The sequence below is a fragment of the Microtus ochrogaster genome, chromosome 6 (assembly GCF_000317375.1).
Source record: "Microtus ochrogaster isolate Prairie Vole_2 chromosome 6, MicOch1.0, whole genome shotgun sequence".
Classification (NCBI taxonomy): domain Eukaryota; kingdom Metazoa; phylum Chordata; class Mammalia; order Rodentia; family Cricetidae; genus Microtus; species Microtus ochrogaster.
The window spans coordinates 73334046-73355154 of record NC_022013.1 but is presented as its reverse complement, the minus strand read 5'-3'; the positions used below and the strand labels follow the sequence as shown (position 1 = coordinate 73355154).

The following is a 21109-nucleotide window of genomic DNA, read 5'->3' as shown; positions in this document are numbered from 1 at the left end:
CTTAGCATGATGTTACCCAAGATGGATGGATGGATGGATGGATGGATGGATGGATGGATGGATGGATGGGATGAGTTGGTGGTTGAGTAGGTGGATGGATCGATGAGTGGGTAAGTGGGTGGGTGGATAGATGGGTAAGTAAGTGGGTGGATGGATGGATCGATGGATGGGTGGGTGCGTGGATGCGATGGGTGGGTGAGTGGATCAATGAGTGGGTAAGTGAGTGGGTGGATAGATGGATGGGTGGATCGACGGGTAGGTAAGTGGGGGGGGTAAATTGATGGGTGTGCGTGGGTGGATGAATGTGTGGATAGAAGAAAATAGAGAAGCTAAAAATTCATGGAAGCTCATATAAGTAATTAGATAAGCACTTAAAATAAAAACGTGTTTCATACATGCATATAAGGCCAAAGCTTCTGCATGATTCCACATCTCCTGCCACCTCCATGATATGTGCAGGAAAGGGTATGTTCCTGTAACTGCTACATGTACATACATGTTCATGACAGATGACAGATATGGAGGGCTTCCCAGGGGGAACAAGCTTAACTCCAGGAAGCTGTAAAGTACAGATTTGACAAGTATGCTACTAATTTGTTCAGCTCAAGGTCAATTTTGTCCAATTCCTTTTACTATGCATCTTGTTTAATCCTCTTTCTTTTTGCTCAAATACCTATTCCCCCTGAGAAGTGAGATCAAGCAAGTAAATAGCCCAAGTTTTTTTTGTTTCTCTGTAGCTTTTTGGTTCCTGTCCTGGAACTAGCTCTTGTAGACCAGGCTGGCCTCGAACTCAGAGATCCGCCTGCCTCTGCCTCCCGAGTGCTGGGATTAAAGGTGTGTGCCACCACGTTCTATTCAGCAATGCTAACAGAAAAGGCAGTGGAGGAGCTTAGGTGGTAGAGCACTTGCCTGGCGCAAGTGACACCTTTGATCCCAGAAATACATAAACCAGGTGTACTGGAGCACACCTGCAGCCCTGGCACTTAGGATGTGGAGGTAGAACAATGAAAAGTTCAAGGTCACCCCCACCTACACAAATAGTTTAAGAGTAACCTGGGATAGATGGCACTCAACCTTAAATAACAACACCTTGAATGAATAACAGAAACAGGACCTTGAATTGGGCTGGACATTGTTATTTGAATCTGTCACTGTACTTTCCTCTACTTCTTGCCTGTTTTTCTACTCCTCTTCCTCTTTTGTCATCCTGGTCCTGTTCCATTCCAACTGCCCACTGTCCCTTTTCTGTCACAGAAAAGAGAAAGTTACAGTGCTATTTGAATAATGCTTGATATTCTTTAAAACAATGCAATTGTTATAAATAATAACTCACATTTTCTGTAATGTTTTTAAATCTTCTACCAAGTATTTTATGAACTATTTTCAAATCAGTTAACTTAATGTAAACATAATCCCATAACAACAAATGTGTTTGGTAACAACAATGAATGCTCTATAACAGAAATCTTTTTTTTCTGAAACAATTTCTTATTTATTAAACCAAATGTTTCCAAGTAAAGATTTCCCATGGTGTGTGTGTGTGTGTGTGTGTGAAGGAAACCACAGGACAAGTCTTAAGTGTACAGAAGACCTTGTATATCACTAATGTTCACATACTATGTGCACAATAAATTTGAAACACAAAGCATTCTCAGTTACCGCTATCCATACAACAGAAATCTTTATAAATGAAAACTGTGTTTCAACTTTTTAAATATCATTAACAGAATGTACAGAGAGAGAAACATAATCAGGAAACAACCCTCAAACTGAATGGCAGAAATCGCCATGGCACAATCTTAATCTTGAAAAAGGAAAATGAATGGAGATAGAAACAGAGACTCACAGTGGAGCACTGGACTTAGCTCCCAAGGTCCAAATGAGGAGCAGAAGGACAGAGAACATAAGCAAGGAAGTCAGGCCCGCGAGAGGTGTGCCGACTCACTGAGACGGTGGGGCTGTTCTAATGGGAGCTCACAAAAGCCAGCTGTACTGGGACTGATGGAGCATGTGATCAAACCGGACTCTCTGAATGTGGCTAACAATGAGGGCTGACTGAGAAGCCAAGGACAATGGCACTGGGTTTTGATTCTACTGCATGTGCTGGCTTTGTGGGAGCCTAGTCTGTTTGGATGCTCACCTTCCTAGACCTGGATGGAGGGGGGAAGACCTTGGACTTCCCACAGGGCAGGGAGCCCTTGACAGCTCTTTGGACTGGACAGGGAGGGAGAGGCGGAGTGGGGGGGAGGGGAAGAAGTGGAAATTTTTAATAAAAAAAAAAAAAGAAAATATGCTCACCTCAAATGTTTGTGTAAGATACTGTGGCAATGTCCACATACGCTCTAAAACCAAAATATTATGGTGCATAAGACAATGGATTAAAGCAGAGTTTGGGAAGGAACAAAAAGTAGCAAGTATGCAAACAACCCTGGATACAACTGGACAGCATGTCAGCCAATAGGGTGTGAGGGACGAGAGTAAATGGTTAGATATTCAGTGCCTTACTCTAGCTAACTTCTGAATAAAAAGAGACACTTTGATAGGTGCCACTATAGGGTTTATGGTATGATAAAAGGGAAAAGACTAAAGCACACCATTCCTTAGAAGGATACCATATGTGGTCATGAAATCATTCATTAGAAAATTTAAGTAGATCTTAAATAGAATAAACTACAGACTACTAGCTTCCACTGCATGAAAACTACATGGGCGATTTCTATTAGAAGCCAGAATAGACTAAACAGCACACTAGACAAAAAGATAACTGAATGCTGGACATTAACTCAGTAGCTAAGAGTGCATGCTGTTCAAGCAAAGGACTTGAGTTCAGTTCCTAACACCAACATGGTGACTCAAAAGTGCCTGCAACTCCAGTTTGACAGCTTCCATGGGCTCCTGCATGGATTTAGTGAACACAAATTAATGCAAAAAAGAACACATAACATAAATAAACATATCTTTAGGAACTGGAGAGATGGTTCAGAGGTTAGAAGCACTGGCTGCTCTTCTGAAGAACTCAGGTTAAATTCCTAGCACCTATATGGCAGTTCACAACTGTCTGTAACTCCAGTTCCAGAAACTCTAACACTCTTACACTTTACATGCAGGTAAAACACCAATGCACATAAAATAAAAATAGATAAATCATTAAGAAAATATTCAAAATAGGAGGGGGGCTAGAGAGTTGGCTCAGAGGTTAAAGCATAATGGCAGTTCTTTCAAAGGTTCTAAATTCAATTCCCACCAACAACACGGTGGCTCACAACCATCTATAATAGGATCTGACGCCATCTTCTGGGGTGCAGGTATACATGCAAATAGAACACTCATACACAAAAAATAAATAACCCTTAAAAAAGATAATCAAGTAATTACAAGACTGAGCCAAAAAAATCACCAACAATGCAGCACAGAAAAATAAATGAAATAAAAACTAGGAGCAACCTCAGTGCTGAGCTTTCCTGCATTAAGTGTGTATACTGCTCCTGCAAAGCACCATAGTACAATTCTGGGAGGAAGAAAGCAGAGTCAGGACAAGCCATGGACACGCCACCAGAGCTAGATGTGCTAAGATTTTGCTAGTGAGCCACGACCTCATGGTGATACACAGATTAATAGAAATGGGTTAAATTAAGATGTAAGAATTAGCCAATAAAAAACTAGAGCTAATGGGCCAAGCAGTGATTTAATTAATACAGTTTCTATGTGGTTTGGGGGGGGGGGGCTAAGCTAGTCTGGCAGCCGGGATGAACAAGTGGCCCTCCTTGAAACAATTGGTGCCCAACGTGGGGCTAAATCCACTTAAAAACCTGAGAGTTTAATTTTAAACACAAAAATACAGAGTTTAACACAGCTTTTTGCTGTTTGATGTTTTCCTGACTCAGCCATAGCAAAAGAAAAAAAGCCACACAGTTTTAAAATGCCAGCTTTCTGGGCTAAGCTGCTAGTGTGACCTCTGGCTCTTGCGGGAGAGAGAGCATTTGGATGGGGTTTGTGAGTAAAGTGTTATGGCTTGATGGCAATGAGGACTCACTGTGTGCCTAAAAGAGAGGCAATGCACAGGGCTCAGAGGCTCCGCATGCTAAACTGTGAGAGCAGGAACTACCATATTTCTCTTAGTAATAGTGCAGCTTAAGTTTTAGACTGGACAGGCAAACAGGAAGTACCGTATTACCACTACTAATGAGACAACTTAAGTTTTTAAAAAGCGCTTAACATTTTAAAAAGTGCTCCTGAACAGTAAAAAAATTAAATATACAGTAGGACAGATTTAGACATAATATAACTATAAATGAGTCATACTGTTAAATAAATATACATAGGCTTAAAAGAGAAAAGAAAAAGATTATAAAGTTATAAAATAAAGTTAATGCTTTAAAAAAGGGGGGAGTCTTTAAAGAGACAGAGTATAGATAGTCATAAATAAAAAGGAGTAAAAAATAAGCCACATAAGGCGGGCAGTGGTGGCTCACGCCTTTAATCCCAGCACTCGGGAGGCAGAGGCAGGCGGATCTCTGTGAGTTCGAGACCAGTCTGGTCTACAGAGCTAGTTCTAGGACAGGCTCCAAAGCCACAGAGAAACCCTGTCTTGAAAAAAAAAAGCCACATAAAAATAAAAAATTCACAGCGAGTCTGAATTATGTATATTATTGTGTTTTCTTTGAATTTTTGACTGCAAAGGAGCTAAGTACAGAGAGACATTTCATTGTATGTGCTACTAAACTAAACCAGCATATATGTTCTAAAGGTATCTTGACTTCAGAATTTGGGTCTAAGGATATGATGGTTTAAAAGAGGTTTTTCTTTTGTTTTCACAGAAGATGAGAACCTGTGGAATACTTCCAAACAAATATGGTTTGATAGACCAAGACCCACTGAAAGGTCACTGTGAAGACCCTTAAAAAATTACTTTGCCCAACTGCTGACTGAGATGAACACAGGATATACCATGAAAGAACTGATAAACAGCACCCCAAAACAGCAAGCAGTATAAACAAAACTATGCCCATATTCCCAAATATTGTTTATAAATGTTCTTTTACATTTAATGGGGGATATGATATAGATATAATTTTTATTGGTATGGATCTTGGTTTATTGATACAAATTTAAGGTCAATTTTGTTATATGTATATATATGCATATATATATTTCTGATCTTGATTAAGGTATTATGATTGTATAGCTTATTTAAAAATATAATGTATAATTAAAAAATATAGGTTAATAGAGTCATCTTTGTCAAGCTTGTAGTAATGTTATATTTTCTAGATATATAGAGATATATTTCAGTTACATAGGTATTCTTCAAATCTCTCAGAGACCTTTAGAATATGGCATTTAAATATTTTAAAAATTTAGGACTTTTCATAACAGTGAGATACATCTGTTCCTGGCAGCACCGATCTACTTCAAGAGGAAGATGGGCATTGTGGAGTTGGTTAGCCATTTGGGCAAGATACTGCTCTTGCCTGAACTGTTTCATTGGACTTGCAGAACCCAATGAGAAATGACTGCTGAACTTCCTAAAGGTGAGACAATTCTTCAGGGTTCCTGCTTCAGGAAAGAGTCTGCTAGACTTTCTGCAGGACACAGAAGAAAATGATTGACAAATTGCCAATATAGGCGGAATTGTCTTTAAAATTTCCTGCTTTGTGGAAAAGTTTGCTAAATACTATGGGCTTGTAGACTGAAGATGGATGCTCCAATGGTACAAAAGAACTTTGGATGACTGTGCAGGTAACGAGATGTCTCCGTCAATTCTAGAATTTTGGAAGTTGCTTACAATATGCTTCCTGTTTACTTAGGTAATAGTATATCCTTTTGGAGTCTTTGATGGAGTTAAAGAATAGATAGATAGTTATAGTTCTTTCCATGTTGGTCAACTCAGGGAGCAAATATTGGTTTGTCTTCGTGGAGGATACTAGATGCAGCTACTCTAACATGAATATGTGAACTCTGAGTAACTAAAAAACTTTCCAGCATGGCCACTGTCTTTTTTAACCTGCCTAGTCTTTCCATATGTCAGTACCTGCCCCTTTTCACCTCTTGTGACATGTCACCACCTCATCTACAAAGCTAAAATATCTGTGGGTACTTTAAGATAGCCACTATCCTACACAAGGACTTTCCTGAGATATCCCACTTCCTCTCATCTGTGAAATGCAGATTAGAAATAAATAAGACAGGAAACCAGACAGGAAGCTCCTTAGAAAGACTAATAGGGAGGGAGGATGGAGCAAGAGAAGGTAATGGAGGAGTGTGAACATGAGCAATGTACCTGGGACATGGATATATGAAATGAAATCATGAAACCCATGTGATTTGTGCAACCAGTTTGCTTTATAAGCAAACGAATACTCTTAAAAACAATCCAAGCACTAGGAAATTTACAGATTAAATCAGTTTTCCTTTTCAGACATAGAAAAGTTAAATGAAGTCAGACAAGTCCTACTCATGAGAAAACAATGTATTACTCAATGAGTATATGTCAAATTATGTTCATGTATCAGTTTCTAATAAATGGAAAACAGTCACATTTGTAACAGCTAGTACTGTGGTGAGGCTCGTACCTGATGTGCACACTGGTTTGGGATGAGAGGATATTCTTTTTCTGTTGTCAAGGTCACTTGACACAAACTTTTCATACAATAACTGTAGAGATTATTGATAAATATAATTCGGGACTTTTATATGGTTGAATTAAAGTCTATATTGTTTCTTGTTAAAGATTTAAGAATTGTTTGAAGCAGTTTCTAACAAAGACAAGACAGATTACATTCCTACAAGTGGAAAAGAAATCAGCACACATTTTCTTGATCCTACAGAAAAGAATCATTAAAGTTCAGTTCACTGTCAAGGATTAGATGAGAAGCAATTAAGTGCCTTGGATGCTTAGATTCGAACTAGAGCAAAAGGAACAGAGGTAATAATTTAACAGAAAAGTGCCTGAACTCTCAGTCTATGCAGAGGATGCTTTCCCTAAAGGATCAAAAGAAGTCTGTTCTACAGGTTTACTTAATGTCTGTCCATTCTCAGATTACCCATTGAAACTTTACAAACACTTAGCTATCACTCACCTACCCATGCCCCCACGTTCAATAAGTATGGTAGTCAGACCTGATTTGAAGTTGATGAGTTGATGAAGGAGGCACAGATGCACTGCAGACTTTAGTCAGTAGATGCTTTTATCCTCCTTCTGACCAGAGCATTTCTTTAAATTGTTTGCATCTCAGTATCTGTCCTAGGGAACGCATGCTCCACTGTGCTGGGACTTCAGTAAGCTACTCCTGACAAGTAGATCTATGGCCCTGTACTCTCAGACATCTGAGCCCAAAGTAAACGAGGAGTAGCAGTTCCTTTATAGATAAGATTGCATCTCACGTCTTCTCATCTACTCTAGGATGACAGAATTGAAGCTCCATGGACATACATTCAGTTAGACATGGGATGGAAGGAATTCTTCTGTCCTTCTAGGTCTATGCTATTTGCAATATTCTAGAAATGGTCACACCAGTTCTGCCAGTTCCCAGGGAAGTGGGAGGTCAAGCTGAAGGAAAGTGATGTCTCTGGGTGGGCGCAGATTTCAGAGAAGGTTGTAACCAAGATGCATTATCAAGGGGAGATTGCCAAGAGGTAGACATTTCACTGGTAAATGTAAGAACAACACAAAGAGGTCTTTCCGTCTTTGGTTTTTCTGAGGCTGAATGAGAACGCAGTTTCAAATGGAAACAACAGCAGTAGAACAGCAGAGGCTTAAAGAGGCACATTCAGGGAGTAGCAACTAGATAGACATAGGATACAAATGTGGGTGAAACGCTAGAGCCCTAATGCCAAAGATCCAGGAGGACAGAAAGGAATTCTATTTGAGACTCACAAAGTGATTAAGAAGTAAAGGGCACTGGCATCTACAAAGTGACAGCCGGACTAAGATTGGATCCATAGATCAATGCTGCTGTCCATGCTGGTCACAGCAGCTTCTGTTTGGATGGGCTGGAGTGCTGGGGAGCACCGTATTCCAGGCCCAACATAGCCTTGACACTTATGAACTGTGATTACATACACAGACCAGCATAAGATTGGGCGTGGTGGGCATTCCGTTATAGAGGGGGAGGGGCGTTGCTAAGGAGGGGCTCACAAGACCTCATCCCTCCCTGAGGATATATAGACAGTTAATGATTTCTTCTGTGGTGTAGCTACTGGTAAGTCACCCATGCGCCTGTAAATGGTACTAGCTAAACTTACTGGTTTGCCAAAATAAAGGAGAGTGGGGTCTAGCTGGGAGAAGGGACATCAGAGGGTCACAGGGGTGAACATGAGCAAAATACATATGTACTGTATACATATGTGAAAAAGTATACATATGTGAAAATGAAATATTAGGCATAATTAATATATGCTAATAAAAAACTACTACTGGTCTTTTAGAATGCACGAGTTTTGGATATTTATGGAATTTTACATGAAAGAACGTGATTTGATATACTTTCATGTTTAATGTGATAAGAAAAACAAATTAAGAAGAACACAGAAGTCAGAGATTAAAGCTTGTAGAGCTAGCTTCATTTATCAAAACTTCTAATTTTTAATAGAAAAATTAATTTGGCTAACCCAAATGAATAATATATTTTAAAGAATCTATCAAAAATATTACATTTTTAATTGAGTTTTTAATATTTAATTAAGTTCACAGCTTTTTAAAACGTACTATTTTGAGATAAATAAAAGGGACTTGATGTGTGAGCCCTAGGATCAATCTCCAATACCACAAGATCCCCAAAATAAAGACTTGCAAGTAAAGCCTGACCTTTTTAGCAGAAATCCAAGTTAATATAAATGAAGCTAGTCAAAATGCTGGCCTCTCCGAAGGCTGCTCTGACCACACAACTACTGTTCCTTACTCATGATGCTAGTCATATGTCATCTTCCTATGGCTGCACTACACACAACTGCCAGGAAGGTATGGATTTCAGTCAAGTTAACGAATGTCATCTTCATTCCTGACAGTAGCCATTGTGAAACGGTGCTGCAGGATTGTGTACAAGAGGGTAAAGTGCAGACCTGACACTCAACCCCAGGACATGCTGATTATAAATACATTTTCATTAAGTTAGAGAAAGAGCTAATCCCTGCTTTCATTCTTAAATTCTATATGAAAGCACAATGGGTGGAGTGCCGAGGAGAACAAAGGGACGCCAAACTGAGTCCGGGGAAGTAAATGAAGACAGTCTAAAACCAAGTCATTAGTTAGTGGTCACTGCACACTGTCAGGAAAAAATGCACTAAAGTGTAATTTAATAAAGATGGAAAATGGTCATACAATGTTGAAATTTCTGAAAATAAACACTATATTCTAGGAATGTGTTATATAAGACAACCAGATGATTTCACAGGCTTGGGAATCTATGTTATTTCATAAGGATAATTAGATGATTTCACAGGCTTAGGATTATATGTATTTCTAAGGACAACCAGATGATTTCACAGGTTTAGGGAGGATTATGAAGAAGAAATATGGAAACACATATTTACAAAATAAAAATGTACAGCTAAAGAGGAGGTCAGAATTAATGAGTTGACCTCAATGTGGATCTGTGTTTACACGCAGCTAGCTGTGCTCACTTGGAATGCCACCACTGAGTTTACGCTGTTGAGAAGTAGGCTCCAAATACGATCAGGATTTGATCCTAATTCAAGTAGCATTTTCTCCTTGTGAACACTTAGATGAAATGATGGCATAACCCCCATGGTCCACTGTATCTCTACCCTTGATTCAAAATGAATCGATGGCAACTATCAGCTTACAACTTTCCTCTATGTACTTGTTTCTGTGAAATCTCAGTCCTACTTGAGAAGTTACACTGAAAAGTCTTTTTATCTCCTACTGAAAAGAACTGACTGGATTGCATTTAAGTTGAAGTTCAAGGGTATTAAAATGTATACAGGAGAGTGACGAAGGTGAGAGATTATAGATTTTAACTTCCTCACTAGAAAATTGACTGAAAATAGATTTTCTAATTTACAATGAATCAAAAGAGAAAACATTAGACCATAGCAAAAATGGCACAAATGTATCAAAAGCCAAATGAATAAACATTTGAGGAGATTTATTATTAGAAATTGCAATAAATTTTGGAATGATGAATTGATTTTAGTTAAAAGGTATAACTGACAATTTATTGGGCGGGAAGATGCATTATTTTCCAATTGTTATCCATCTACAGTAAAACTGATTTGTGTCCTATTGTATTTTATGGAAAAGGAGAGTGCAACTTGCAGTGATTTAGATTAAATGTATTAATCATAACCAGGCACTGTGACCTATATATCTACTATTAAAGAAGATTTTTGACATTTAATTCTGTAGCAATATTTTGGCTCTGTACCACTCTTCCTAAATCCAATTCCTGCTACAGTTGGCAGATTTCTCCCTTTTAATTTTATGAGGCTGAAAGTAGCATTTAGCCACCCATGCGGTAAATAATGCAGGATTAGAAATATTTAGTGTTTTGTTTCCCTTTCAAGAGTGGTAATCCATCAAATCCAAAAATGTTCTCTAAAATTTTTCTATATTTTTGGCAATCTTTAATATATGGTATCATAAAAACTATAAAATTAAATAAAATGCATTACACAGAAGAGACGTGCTTTCCTGCGACAAGCTAGAAGAACGGGCAAAAGGGGCTGAGTCAGAAACAGGCAAGCTTTACTGGAAAACCACATAAAACTTAAAAAATGGACATTCAAACACGACATTAGACTAGGAGCTTTTAATTTTATTCCTTCACATAATGAATATTAATAAGTTTGCAAATATTTTCTGAATAATTTAACCATTTATTACCTATAAGCCATGTAGTACTGCAGAACTGTCAACTAAGTAGGAGAATAATTAACAAACATTTAGATGCTCTCCAGATGTGACTAACAGATCTATAAACACTACAAATAAATCTTAAACTTAATACATCAATGCATTAAATTGATTGTTTTTTAAATGAAATGTAAGGATAAGTTATTCGTGCTTCCTTATAGAAGCTAGCATTTCCAACTAAGATTTTTATGCCTAATATGTAAGCTTAAAAATTATGAAAACCCACAATTTAAAAAGTATATTATTAAGCCAAAAAGTAAGCACAACTGACTTTAAACAAATCCAAATTCCAACTTTCAAATCTGAATTCACAGAAAATGATAATTTTGGTTATTAATGAATCAAATTATTATAATAATGACCCCAGAACTGCACATGGTACTTTGAGATATATCAAAGTAATAAAATAACCTGTCAAATGAGTAATTATCTACATTTAATCTATATATAAAGCAAATGGCCCAGAAATGAGTAAAGTCTGTAATTCACTCAAGACACTGGGATGCCATATATTCATGGTTAGAACATCTAATTTCTTCATACATATTCATGTCTTAATTCACTTTTAATGAAATTCATAATTACAAATTATTGTGAAAACAAGTTTATATTCTCATAGTGATGAAATAAAATCAACAATTACCTACCAGAAATGAGATAATTTAAAGAGTGTAAGTGTACATACGAAGAATCTACCTTTACTTTTTCCATACATAATTTCTGCAGTGCCCTTCTTGTCCTTCACTGTGCTACACTGGGAAACAGGAGTTAAATGAAGAGAGAAACTGGAGGAAAGGAAACCCCCATTGGTGAGGCAACTTGCATTTTTAAGGGTATTCCAATGCAAAGTAAAGGCATCTCAATAGGGGACACACATCTTGAGAATTAGTCAAGGAGAAACAGTGACAACACTGTACCCCAAGGAAGAATGAGGATGAGTGAGTGGAGCAGACAATGAATTCTAGAAGCTGGGCAGTCACTAGAGGCTTTTGCTCTGGCTGTGTGTTCTTGTGTTTTAATCGGTTGTTTGGTTGGTTGGGTGGTGTTATGAGAGGTGGTATCACCTAGCCTGGGCTAGCCATAAACTCCTGCTGACTTAGCCTTACAAGTAAGTGGTAGGATTATGGGAGTCCATCCATGCAATCACTGCAATAATATTCTGAAATGTTATAAAGAAAAAAATTAGTCAAAGGTGAAGATGTCAAATAATGCTAAGCATTTGGGAGGCAAAGACAGGGTTTCTCTGTGTAACTTTGGAGCCTGTTCTGGAACTAGTACTGTAGACCAGGCTGGCCTTGAACTCACAGAGATCTGCCTGTCCTGAAAAACAAACAAACAAAATAAATATGTATTTACCACTGGGCAGTGGTGGTATACACCTTTAATCCCAGCACTTAGGAGACAGAGGCAGGTGAATCTCTGTGAGTGAAGCGAAATTATTTATTTCTATTAAATTTGCAACAATTTCAAAAGATAAATTAAGCATTCAACAATAAACACAGTGATCATGCAATTAATATTACTGAGGTTTTCTCCCAAAGCCTAACTAAAAGGCCAAAACAGTTTAACTACACAAGGACAAAAAGAACATAAAAGAAAACACCATCAAAGATGGAAAATCAAAAGCTGTGAGGCTGCTGCTAGGCTTTGCCTGCAAAAGCATGGCAAGAAAGCGGCAGTCAGAAGCAAGTCAGTGAAGGGCCAGACCTAAGGCAGGCCTGGGAACTGGAGGTGCAGCGGGACATAAACAGGTGCCAGTGTGATGGCCGATTTTCCTGTTTATGTATGTCTGTGTGGTAATCAGTGCCTGCTGCCCACAGAGGACATCAGATCTCCACAGATGGCAGTTACAGGTTATGAGCCACACTATGTGGGTGCTGGGGATCAAATCTGAGCTCTCCAGAAGAGACACAAGTGGTCTTAACCACCAAGCCATCTCTCCAGGCCTGTAACATCTGATTTTAAATGCTGATTCTGGATCCTACTCCTTAGCCCACACACATCAGCACTGCTACCCTATATCTCAACACAAGTTCAAAGTTTATCGCATGAAAATTCAAATTAGAAAGAAGCTATTCCTCCAGACCTCCCAGTAGTGAAGAGTCAGTGGAAGTCTGCACACAGACTGCTCCCTACAGTGAGTGGACTTGAGGCCATCCTTTTCCCTCCGACCTAAGGGGAAACCCTACAGGATCTCCCAGTCACACAGACAACAAGCAAGGCACTCAATTAACTTGTTAGCACAGGTACAAATAGAATCGTCTATGTCATTTGTTATGGAATGCATGCATGATCACCTGGATTATAAACACTGAACAACTTTAGAGACAAGTATTTGTCAGAAATTTGATGTTACAATCACACTGGCATCCTAACTAGTTAAAGATAGAAAACATCCTTAAAACTCCAGACAGACACAGTCGATCACTATGAATACTGAAAGAATGTTAAGCGCAAGCTGTGCTGAGAAGTGGACTGTCATTGGGTGTACCAGACAATGAGGGATATAATACCAAAGCAGGCAGATGGTAAATAGTATAAAACCATAGGTATCCATGGATGGATGGGTAAAAAGACAGGAAGAGATGAAGAGCTGAGGGTGCCATTTCAGAGGAACGTTTTGAAGAAAGGGCAGAGTTTGAGCTATCCCTCCCAGTGTATGAACCCAACAGGAAGAGTGTGAACAACAACTGATATGTTTGAATATGGGAAAGGCTGAGCAGGGCAGGGTTTCAAAAGTCCATGATTATTAGAAAAGGACAGAACTGTCAAAGATCATAGGCAAGCAGTGAAAGAGAAAGAAAAAAAATATTATAAAGGCAATGAAAGTTGTTTTGTCTTTTTAGACTGGGAAGAGAGCCTAGGATGTTTTATAAATGCTTACTTGGAGTTATAGGTGATAAGGATTAGAAGCCAGAAAAACCACAAGACCAGGGAAACTAATGTTCTACTAATAATATAAGAAAACGAGAAAATAGTATGAGTGTTAGGAGGGGAGGTTGCAGAGAAGGGCAGCTGTGCCGGATGGAAGTGCACAGTCCATTAGGTGAAGAAAGATAAAGCGCAAAAGAAACATTTCTTTCTCCCTTCTCAGATTAATTTATGCTGATCAAATGTAGGTACTTGAGGACAGAAATTACATGCCTAATTGATTATACCTAACCTAAACTACTGCAAAGTAAAAATACCAAAAGCTTTCATTATGTCCACAATTGAATCAAAAAATGTGTGGTTAAAGTCACAAGCCAGATGGAACTTGTTTCTAAATCAGATATAACATATTTACTAATATGACAATTGATAAGAAGCATTAAAATATTTTTTGTGGCCGTGTAGGCATGCCTTTAATCCCAACACTCTGGAAGCAGAGGCAGGAAGATGATCTGTGAGTTTGAGAGCAGCTTAGTCTACAGAGCTAGTTCTAGGACAGCCAAGACTATACATAAAGAAACTCTGTCTTGAAACACTCCCCCTCGAAAAAAAAAAAGTAGTATTTTTGTGAATCAGAAAGTAAGAAGAGCTTCATGGCTGGACTCACACCTGCTAAGAGACTGAGACAGGATGATCCTGAGGCTAGTTTAGGTAGTTTAATGAGAACCTGTCTCAAAATTAGGAAAAAAAAAAATCGAGGAAAGCTAGAAATGTAGCTAGTTGGCAGAATGTTTGTTTGACATGAAGGACGTCAGGTTCAATCCCCAGTAATAAGGTAGAAAAGAGAAGAGCCTATCAGAAATAAATGAAAATGATGTTAAATAATATATTAATCTTTGAGTTTAAGTACTAGTATTTGGCCTAAATATTACAAATTCAAGCTAATATGAAATCCTTAACAATCCATTGCATATTTTAAATACAATTATAATATATTGTAACTAATGGATAAACACAGCCCTACAGGTTTAGTATTCCACTGATCTGAAGTACTTTCACAGTAAACCAACCCCAAGCAATTTCCTGATCCACACATGAAACTCTACAAGGAAGGCACTACACTTTTTAACAGGAAAAAAAAAATCATTCAACTTCCAGTTTATTTCATAAGTATTGGGACAATTATACAACAATTTATTGAACAACAGAAACAATACAAGTTTTGTTGGCTTAAAACTGAGGTATACAGTTGGACCCTATCTCTGTCATCAGAATTCCATTCCTTAGATGGCAGGCCAGCAAATACTGCCTGGCACACATTAACTCAACAGCACAAGGAAACCTTTCCATCTAAATAATTTTCTTCATGAATCCTCAGTTTTGCAAATTGACCTTCAGTTGGAGGATTTATAGGTGATTTCAGTACCCAGAAAAGCTTGTTAAACATTATTTGGAAGTGTTCTACCCATCACTGATTTTCAAACTTTTCTGATAGTATGTGTCTGACATATCTAAAGGCAAATTAGAAAACTGACTTTTATAGACCATCAAAATAATTTTATCAGCAACATAAAAGGCAGGAAATCAGAGTTGAACCAGAGTTTACTTGGAAAAAGTAAAATGTATGCATTTCTATCTTCCTGATATTGGTTTTAAAAAGAAAGAAAATAATAGGAACTCTGACAATGTCACTACTACTGCAAAAGGCAACCAGCAAAAGGTTTGAACAGGAATGTCCATTTATAGAATCATGTGGTCACTAATCAGCAGCAATGAGTCCTTTTACATTAAGAAAGCGGGTAACCCCAGTTGGTCTGGACGAACCTGGCTTTACACCCTCCATGACGCCACCTGCTTCTGCTTTTGAAACTTCAAGATTAGAGATGTGTGTTCCTATACTGAACCTTAATTTCTTAAAAGCATACAGGAGTATTTAGAACATATTTCAAAGGTTTCTTAGGATAAAAAGTAGAAATAGTGTTTAGCTAACTAGACTCTAAATGTATTTCAAGGCTCAAACATAGCCAGTCATGGTAGATAATGTATATAACCATAGTACCCTGAATTCTGAGGAAGGAGGATCAACCGGAGGACAGCCCAGCACTACAGACAGTTCACGCCAGCCTGAGACACACGAAGGATCTACATAGAGATCAGTGTCTTAAAGATTCATCAGGAGTCAGTCCAAGAGAACAGGAAGATGTGTGTTGGTGACATAGCCCTTGAAAGGTGGATGTCCATCTTGGCTACATAGCAAGTGCAAAACTAGCTTGGCCTACGTGAGTATATGTTTCAAAAACAAAAGTCCATAGATATATAAAAAGTATTAATCGGAAGCCATTTTGAGAACAGTGACCTAGAACTTTGTACTGCTGTAATACAATTTGCTTTTTAAGTGTAAAAGGTGTGGTATGCAAGTCTTTATAGGGCAGAAGCAAACACAAGTGCTTACACAGGAACTTTGATGTAATCAATATGATTAGACATAAACAGGACAGCATAAGTTCATATAAAGTTACCACTTAAAAAGCTTCTTGATCATAACCCAACTTGCCAAATGAACTGGTGTGAGGAATGTATACGCTTATCTCCCCCCAGCAGCGGTGAGTGTAAGAGTGACCTAACAAAGCTACTGGATGGATTAAGGCTGAAAAGCATTCTATCCTACAAATTTTACTCAACAGCCTTCATTTCCTGCAATTATCCCGCTGCCTTTTTAATTGGTCCCCCATAGCTACTTTTATCTGCTTACTTGTCCCCACCAAGATTACTTTTATTCATTAAAACATAAGCTGCAGGTGACCATATCACTCTCGTACACAGCTGTAGGAGGCAAGGCCTAGAAGGACACATAGTAATCTAGCTGGAGGCAATACTGACCACTCTTTGTGGAATACATACTTGTTACACAGTAAGACACAAGATTCAAATGCTAAGTTAAGGTTCAGTCCATCCTCTGTGCATACCTAATGGAGGAATAGGATGGAATTTATACGTGTAATCTCAGCTCATAACTACATAATGCATTTTCTATATGACTATCAGTATGGCCAGGAATGACATAGCTTACTAAGGCTGCTATAGAGTATGATCTAATTCCTGCCCATATTTTTAACTAAACTGTTTTGCTATAAACCCCTCCATATCTATCTAATCAATCTAGCTATTCTATGATGTGCTATACCCAAACCCTTATTATGCCTTCATGCCTACCATGAATGACTTGAAGAACTCTAACCCATCCGTCGGGTTTCAGCTAAAGCATCTTGTTTTCTATGGAGATTGTCCCAGAATTTTACAAAGTAGTGTCAAAAGAAGGGAAGAAACATAAGAGATAGAGATTTCATGGAAGTTGAACAAATACAGTAATGTGATTGGAGAAAGGATGAGTTTCCTTGAAGGGAAAGAAAAGAGTAAATTAATATGGAGAGCAGGAAAATTGACCAGAGGCTCTAGATCTGGACACCATTACAGATGGGTAGTAAAGTACAGGGAGCCCATTATGGATCCAACGGGAGTCATAAACACTTTATGACTACTACAGCACACCATGCCTGTGGCTGCCAACCTAGACAGTAATGACTGATGAGGATATCAACAGAACTCACACTTGGATATGTTAAACAGAAATGAAGACTACTTTAGGAAGAGAATTTATTTATATTTATTAGCAACATGACAGCAATATAAAGAAACTTCCAAATCATTTTAATTTTGGTTTACCAAAAGGAAAACAATTTAAGATGTAAACACAAACCTATATCATAGGAATGATAATCATATTAATTTAAATATACAAACAATACACAGAAAGTATCTAGCACACAGTAAGGGTTGTAATGTGTGTTTCACAGTGTACATTTACACCATTTGGAAGATCCTAAATTCCAACAGACGAGTCTACGCCTCTACTAGGTCATCAGAGCGGCAAGTACAAATATTTTAATCTATGGAAAATATACACATCTTGTATCATCAAAATATCATGATTGATTATCTGTACATATGTCTTTTAAGAAGCTTTTAAGAATCTGGAGAACACTAGCATTCAAATGCAAATATGTGAATAAGTGAATATAGTACTATACACTATTAAACATATGTATGCTTCACATTAAATAAAATATAATCCAAGAATATCAGGATTAATATTGATCCTATCTGATGATATGGAGTGTTAAGGAATTTACATTTTAATTATCAACTGTTATTAAATTTTACAATACAAAACACAGAGTAACATCAAAATAAAAAATTTAAAGCAAAAAGACACTATTAGATTTCTTCCAAGAAATATTAATATTACCATTTTATTAACTTGTACTTTTCTATAATACAGAGCCAATTTTATTTCAATTTTCTAAGATGAAAATATCTTAAAATCTAGATCTCAAACTAATACTGAGAAGAAAATGAAATTAACACATAATCAACATACTTAGAATAAAATTTTCTAAAACATACATTCTCCAAAGTCTACAAAAATGTCCTAGGAATACAAATTTCCAAGAAGAAAGCTGATAATAAAGGGTCCAGCTGCTGAATTCCAGTAACAAAAGCTTGGATAATAGTCACCATAAAAGCAAAAAACAGTTACAGACACAGGCTGTGTGTAATTTTACGTCATTTTAGATTTATTTTCTGTCATAAACTCTTTTCGCTTTGACTAGTCTGAGAAAATAGGTTATTTAAATCCCTTATTCAAACCAATCCATTTTAAATGAGCCTTCTCAGTAAAAGGTTATAGAAAGCTTAAATGCCCTCCTACTCTTACAGCACCACAAACACTGCACAGGACATCCAAGAGTTCACTGCAGTAAGATGGTTACTGTCAGCATCATTTGAGGCATCTACAACAGTTTTTCATGGTCAGCCCCTGAAGGAGCTGCCTCAAGTCCTGGAGCAAGAACACCTCTTATGCTCTGGGTGACACGAGGTATTGTCAGCATGAGCAGTGTGGCATGGCAACCCAGTCTTGTTCATACACTTAAACTTGAAATTGTAAACATCAGGAAACCAACTAAATCAGATTCTTTTAGATTCTTTTTTTTTCTTGGCAAAATAAAAAAAAAAAACACCACCAGTATTTTACACATCTTGTAATCACATGAGAACTGGTCTTCAAGCAACTGTCAACATGTTAAGCAGTCTTACGTAATTAACGGTTTTCAAACACTATGTGTAAGATGAGTCTTGTCCCACCATCTTTCAGCAGTCAGAATAATCTGAGTAACTTTAGTGGATATTATACCTGTTGATGAATCACTAGTTCAAAACAAAATAAGAACAGAATTTAAAAATCTCTCAGCCTCAGAAAACACAGGTTAATTGGAATACTCAAGGTAGGATATTCTGAGCCAGATGTAGTGGTGTACACCTTTAATCCCAGCACTAGGAAGAGGCAAGTGATCTCTGAGTTCAAAGCCAGTCTGGCCTGCACATGACAACCAGAGCTAACAAGTGAGATCCTGTCAAAAAACAGTAGTACATCCTGGTTAAATGGAAAGCCTCCTTGTATTAAGGTTCCTCGAATTCCTGCTGTAAAAATTGTCTCTTCAAACTTGATTCCAGTATCGTTACTGTGTTACCATTCTGAACTGTATTTAATGAGTGCAGTCTAAAAATGACAGGGATTCAAGCTTTATCTCCTGGGTGATGACCCTAGGACATTTCATGGAAGTAACAATGCTCCTAAAATTAGGTAACAAACGGTTGGCTAGAAGGGTACCAATAAATTGGAGTTTAAACCATACAACAGTAGTGATTCTCTCTTGCTTTTTTGAAACAGGGTCTCATATAGTACAGGCTGACTTCAATTTTGCTTTATTACCAAGGATGATCTTTAAGGCCTGGTTCTCTGGCCTCCACCTCTCAAGTGCTGGCATTACTAGTATTTACCTCCATGCCTGCAAGGAATTCTTATCAACAGTAGATGCTCAGGCTTGTGATCTCACATTTACATGGGCACAACTCCTTTTTTTAAAAATCACTTTTTTCAATTTTAAGATTTAAGAACTTGTTAACCAAAATTCCTCCAGAACAATTCTTCAGACTATATTAAAGACAAAAGTCAAATCAAAGATAAACAAGATACAAAAGAAGCCTAAAGGCATATAAAATAAACTACTCTATTAAGGTAATGTCAAATCATATGTAAAACATGTATCAAAAAGTTTAAGGTTACATTCTACACTTGGGTTCATGCTAAAAATTTTAAGTTCTGCTACCAACTATCTTCAACAACTATCACTTATTATAGACCATGTGGCGAAGACAGACCTAAGCCTATACATGTCCTCTAACCTCATTTAAGCCCAACAGCACTTCTATAAAGAAAATAGTGTCTGCATTTCACAAAAGAAACTGAGGTTCACAATGTCTGTCTAAGTAATACTAAGAACCAACCACAGTGAACTCACGAATACATGACTTCAAGGTCTACAATACTCTACAGGAGTGGTTCTCAACCTTCCTAATGCTGCAGCCCTTTAATACAGTTCCTCATGTGTGGTGACCCCAACCATAAAATTCTTTCATTGCTACTTTATTACATTGTACTTTTGCTACTGTCATGCATCATAATGTACATATCTGATATGCAGGATATCTGGTGTGTGACCCCGTGGAAGTCGCAACCCAGAGGTCGGGAACCACTGCTCTACACTACTACTGCTTCCCACAGAATCCTCCTTGCAGATTCCAAATATGAAAGATGATCTACCACCTAAAATTTATTTGCAACCTACCACTCAGAACTTTTGCAGATATTCATGGGTGTGTGCAGAGCAGTGAAAATCTGAGCTGCCTTCCAACAAGCACTCGCAGGAGAGAAGAACAAGGTCAGCCTCCTTCCCGCAGCGGACACAGGAAACAAGGCCATTAGTGTCATCTACTGAGACTGGCTTATTGAATTTTTGTGCTTTTTCTGGTGATTTTACTGCTTTCAGTGGCCCCACATTCAGGCTGAATGTGGAGTGTGTCATTGTTACTAAGCATGAGAAGGCCACAGTAAGCCTTATGGAGAAAATGCATGTGAGAGAAGCTTTGTTCAGGCTTTGGTGATGGTGCTATTACCTATAAGCTAATCAACTACACACAGTAAATACCTTTAAACACAAACCCACACAACATTGTTCCGTCAGCTGATGGAACATGAGGACCTAAGAGCCACACAGAAACCAAACCTGACTTTGCTATAGGAGCAATGGCTTCTGATTCCTTAAATGAGTACAGCGACTTCACTGAACACACCTGTGAGGAATAAGAACGGAGATTGCCCCAAACTTTAGTTACTTCCCACTGCCATTTCCTCCACATGTATTCTATCACTGTATGCATGTAGGTGCTAGTGTATGCATGCAGGTG

General features: G+C 37.9%; 1 protein-coding gene across 6 annotated transcripts in view; it reads right to left on the bottom strand.

Annotated features, from left to right (window-relative positions):
• Gpatch2 (G-patch domain containing 2) overlaps window positions 1-21109 on the bottom strand; it is a 154281-nt gene that overhangs the window by 112191 nt on the left and 20981 nt on the right. The gene's annotated exons all lie outside the window — the stretch shown is intronic.